Source organism: Microtus pennsylvanicus, chromosome 2 (genome assembly GCF_037038515.1).
Source record: "Microtus pennsylvanicus isolate mMicPen1 chromosome 2, mMicPen1.hap1, whole genome shotgun sequence".
NCBI classification, from domain to species: Eukaryota; Metazoa; Chordata; class Mammalia; order Rodentia; family Cricetidae; genus Microtus; species Microtus pennsylvanicus.
This window is the reverse complement of record NC_134580.1, coordinates 111,088,351-111,093,958: the sequence shown is the minus strand read 5'-3', so window position 1 is coordinate 111,093,958 and position 5,608 is coordinate 111,088,351.

Sequence of the window (5,608 nt, the reverse complement as noted above, 5' to 3'; positions counted from 1 at the left end):
TTATCAATATCATTTTTAACTTTGTTTTGTTTCTGGAGACCAGATCTCCTCGTGTGGCCCTGACTGGCCTGGACTTGCTTTGTAGACCAGGTTGGGCTTCCACTCAAAGATATGCCTGACTCTGTCTCCCAAGGGCCAGGATTAAAGGCATCTACTACCATGCCTCGCTATCTTTAATTTCTTGTGCACCTATTGGAACACTGCTGGTAAGAGAAAAAGCTAGGGACTAGAGAAATGGCTCCGTGGTTGAGAGCACTGGCAGCTCTTCAGAAGACCCAGGTTAGATCTTAGCACCCACATGGTGGCTCTCAACTTAACTCTAGTTCCAGGAGATCTGATTCCCTCTTCTGCCTTCCATGGAACCAGACACACAGATGCCATGGACATATATTCAGGAAAAACGTTAAAAATTAAGAAAATCTTTAAAATTCCAAACATGTTAAAAAGGGAAAAAATCCACATTATACAGTAAAAGAAAATCTAAGAATGTTATTTTAACAATGTTAAGACTTTATTTTTAAACTACTACCGGAATGGTTCCTCTGTTTCTCAAAAACTTGGGATAATTCTGGTGAGAAGTAGGCAGAGGGAAGAAGCAGAGACCAGAGCCTTTGTAGTGAGATGGTGGTGGGTGGCAGCCAGCAAGAGATGAAACCCGTGGGGTTTGGGCTGGCAGGTACCTGCTGGTTTCTTTGGAGTTACAAAAGCTGCCTGGCTGGAAGATGTAAACCACTTTAGCTATTTGTTTATTTATTTATTTGGGTTTTCGAGACAGGGTTTCTTTGTGTAGCCTTGGCTGTCTTGGAGCTCACTATATAGACCAGGCTGGCCTCAAACTCAAGATACCTCACCTGCCTCTGCCTCCTAAGTGCTGGGACTAAAGGTGTGTACCACAGCCACCCCACTTTTAGCTGTTAGTCTGGTACTGTGACAACAGATACCAAATAAACAAATATAGAATATAAGAAAACATTCAGCAGTTTCTCATAATTAGGCTTATAGTCTCTTATGTAACAGTCTTAACCTTAGACAACGATCTGATAGGCCCATCTTTCTTTGAATGATTGTGCATTTCATCTTCCTCTTTCATGAAAAGCATTGACTTTTCTGAAATAGGCTTTTCATTCCATTAACAAATTATCAGCTCTTCTTGCCCTTCAACACTCTAGGCTGGACAAGGTCAGGTGCTCGCCTTTAATTCCAGCACTCAGGAGGCAGAGGCAGGCAGCTTTCTGAGGTCCAGGCCAACCTGGCTTGCAAAGCAAGTTTCCAGGACAGCCAGAGCTGTTACACAGAGAAACCCTGAAAACCAAACAAACAAATCCCAACTGATGAGATGACTCAACTGATCAAGGTGCTTGTAGCGAACTGTGATCAACTGACTTCAATTCTCTGACTACACAAGAACACTATGACACCCGCTGCCACCCTCCCCCAAAAATAAGCATAGAGAAATCATCTTTTAAAAGTAGACATCACCATAATAAGCTGTAGATTCAGTTCAATGTCCCTAGGTTCAATTCACTACATCATATTTAGACTAACAACTACTATTTGCTTCAAGTCAGGCCTTAATATTTTTATGGTATTTTGCTGCATCTTATCCCACATTTCATTTTCATTCTGGATATATTCTCAGTTAAATGCCCATTGTAAAATATGAGTATTTGTTTTTCGTTATTCAATGTGTGTGTGTGTGTGGTGTAGGTGTTCAGGGGTCAGGGAAAGAGGTTGATGTTGAATGACTTCCCCTTACTTTTTTGAGACTGGGTCTATCTATGAATTGGGGCTCCCTAGTTGAGGCTGCCCAGTGAGCTTCACTGGATCTGCCTCTGTCCTACCCACCCCATGTTAGGGTTGCAAACCCTCTCGGCTTTGTAAGAAGATCTGAACTCAGGTCCTCATGTTTGCATGTCAAGCCTCACCAACTAAGGAAGCCATTTCTCCAACCCAGTTTGGGGTGTATTTTGTTGTGGTGGGATATTCCTTTATACTGTGTGAAGATATGTCACTGTGATTAGTTTAATAAAAAGCTAAATGGCTGATAACTAGGCAGGATTTGGGGGGTAGAGAGGATGCTGGGAAGAAGATAGAGTCTCAAGCAGATGCAGAATGAGCAGGATAGGCTGTATGGAGATAATAAAGCTATGAGGCAGAAAGTAAATTAATAGAAATGGGTTGACTTAAGTCATAAAAGCTAGTTAGAAACAAGACTAAACTATTTGCCAAGCTTTCATAATTAACAAGTCTTTTTATTTATTTGGGAGCTGGCTGGTGGGACAGAAAAATCTCCTACGTGTGGCATCCAATGGGGAGGCGTGTATTTTCACATAAGACCTGAGAAAGCTTTAAAAAAGGTTCCAAATACTGTTGTGAGAATTCAGTCTGATAGTCAACTGTACTGGAGCAGCTCAGCCCCATGGTGTGGTCGTCTCTAGGATTCGTGACCCAATAAGAACCAGGGGAAGGGGGCGGGAGAGATGGCTCAGTGGTTAAGAGCATTGCCTGCTCTTCCAAAGGGTCCTGAGTTCAATTCCCGGCAACCATATGGTGGCTCACAACCACCTGTAATGAGGTCTGGTGCACTCTTTTGGCCTGCAGACATACACACAGACAGAATATTGTATACATAACAAATAAATATTAAAAAAAAAAAGACCCAGGGGCAAACAGTCACAAGCTCTCTGGGATGGTGGATGAGTTGACAGCAAGCCACAGCTTGGAGCTTCCCCACTGCCTTTTGCGAACGGAGTTGTGGAGCAGCAACAGTGAGCTGGCTCCCCGGTGGGAACAGCAGAGTGGCTGGCGACACAGCCTGGATCCCTCATTCTGTCGTGGAATCACTGTGCATGGATTTTGATATTAATAAAAAAATAACACAATTCCCAGACTTCCCTCTTTAAAACACACAAAAGTGGAGACAAATGTGGCCTCCTAGTCCCATTCTCTCCTAAGGGCCATGCTACACAGATGTGTCTTCCAGCCACTGCCTGAGGGCCTGAACTGCCACATACCATGAGTTAAGTTGCGCAGTGGTTTAAGATTTTGCTCACGCTGACAGAAAAGGTGACAGATATGCAAAAAAGACAAATCTAGACTGGGGGAAAAACTCTAAACAGGGTACAGTGTGTTTAAAAATGTGCCTAGACTTAAGAAAAGAAGATGGGTGTAGACAGTCATAGAAAAAGAGTAAATTGTTTATGAGTAACAGAAAAGAAAATGCACAGGGAGTCTGGGTCTGGATGGTAGTGTGTTGACTTCAGACTTTCTGATTGTTGCTGATGATGTAACAGCTGCTGAGAGACACTGAATTATAAAATCTACTAATTTTAAATCAACCTACATATTTTACAAATACCTTAACTTCAAAATGGTAGTTAAAAAAATGTTACAAAAGAGGTTATGCTTTTGTCTCCACAGAAAACAAAAGGCTGTGGATTCCTTCAAGGTTGATAGAGATCAGATTTGATTGGGGAGACCTGGAAATCCTGGCTACAGACATAAAGAAATAAAACTACAAGATAGGTGGCAAATTTACCTGCTCAAACATGGAAAAAAAGCCGGGCGGTGGTGGCGCATGCCTTTAATCCCAGCACTAGGGAGGCAGAGACAGGCGGATCTCTGTGAGTTCGAGGCCAGCCTGGTCTACAAAAAAAAAAAAAATGGAAAAAAAACCCAGCAAGGACCAGACACCAATGAAAGTGAGTGGCAGGTGACCCAGGCTCTCAGAGTGCCTCTGTTGCAGTTTCCTCAGAGTTCTGCAGCCAGAAGAGCTCCACGGCTCTTTGAAATGGTCCAGTCTCACAGACTATTCTAGCCAGGACTTGACCATTATCCTAATTATCTCTGGGTCCCCAAAACACGCCAGCACCCCCAGACAACATGAAGCCGTCTAGAAAACACAGTACCCACATACCACGAGATGAGGTGAATGATTATTGATCATTTGGTGGGTTATGGATGTTTGTCATTGTTTAGGGGTATTGGTTACAAATTGTTACTGGTTACAGTCAGGGAGAAAGCTAAACAAAAATTTTATTAGATTCAAGGATCTATTTCTAAAAGGAAAAAGTGGGGATATAATATAAAAATAATGGAATAAAATGGTAGATGCCGAGTCTATTTTTGAACAACTACTTGTCTCAAATATTTTACATCGGTATAAAATTTTGTATATTGATACAAATTTAAGGTTATTTTATTATGCTGTATATTGTTTCTTGTTTAAGGTATTATACCTATGCAGCTCATTATAAAATGTAAAGTTTTAGACTTAAAAGCTATTTAAAATAATATAGGTTAATAGTTACTCATCTATAATAATCAAACTTTGAGTCATGTTAGATATGTTTTCAAGACAACACAGAGATATATTTTAGATAGGTGATCCTCAAAAACTTTGAAGACCTACAGAATATGTCATTTAAAATGTTATAATAACAAGGCTTTTCATGACTGCTCCTGACAGCACCAATCTACTTTTAAAAAAAAAAAAAAGATGGGCAAAGAACCTCCATATGAACTTTGCTTTCTTTGTGGTAAAAGCTAACCATTTGGTCAAGAAACTGCCCTTGCCTCAATTGCTGACAGTATACTGCCCAAAATGGACACAAAGGAAAGCACCTGCAAAGACACAGTAGGATAGAGCTTCAAAATTCCTCCTTCACACAAGTCTGTCAGATATTCTAGCTCTGTAGGCTAAGATGGATGCCCTTGCATTGCAGAGGGTCCTTGTGTGACTGTTCTGGTAGTCAACTGTTCCTGACATTTCTATAGTTTTAGAAGTTGTTTGCTCTACACTTCCTGTTTACTCAAGTAACATTATGTCTATGGTCTTTGATGGAGTTCAAGACTAGGCAATTATAGTTAGTTTTCCTTAGTTATGATAAAAGATAAATTAGATACAGAGCTTTGGACTTTCAAGATAGAATTAATAATGGAGTATTTTCTCCAAATATGCCAACCACAAATGGACTGGACATTGTAAATATAATTCTTACCTAATACTTATTGTTTATAGTTTTATTATGTTAGAGTTAAAACCTTTCCTTTTTAGACAAAAAGTGTAAAATGTGGAATATTCCTTTACACTGTGTGAAGATATGTAACTGAGACTGGTTTAATAAAAAGTTGAACAGCCAATAGCTAGGCAGGAATTTCAGGGTAGAGAGAATGCTGGGAAGAAGGCAGAGTCTCAAGGAGATGCAGAACAGGCAGTGATGGAGGGTCATCTGTCTATGTGTTACTCTCATTGGTTAATTAATAACGAAAACTGCTTGGCCTGATAGGTCAGAACATAGGTAGGTAGGGAAGACAGAAGAGAATGCTGGGAGGAAGAAGGCAGTGAGGCAGACGCCATGGAGCCAGCCGCCAGGTCAGACATGATGAATCTTTCCTGGTAAGCCAACACTTCGTGGTGCTACACACATTAATAGAAATAGGTTAATCAAGATGTAAGAATTAGCCGGTAAGAGGTTAGAACTAATGGGCCAGACAGAATTTAAATGAATACAATTTTTTGTCGTTATTTTGGGTGTAAAGCTAGCTGTGTGGGAGCCGGGCTGGATGAAAAGCCGGCCTGCCCGCAGCTCACTACAAATAGCACCCA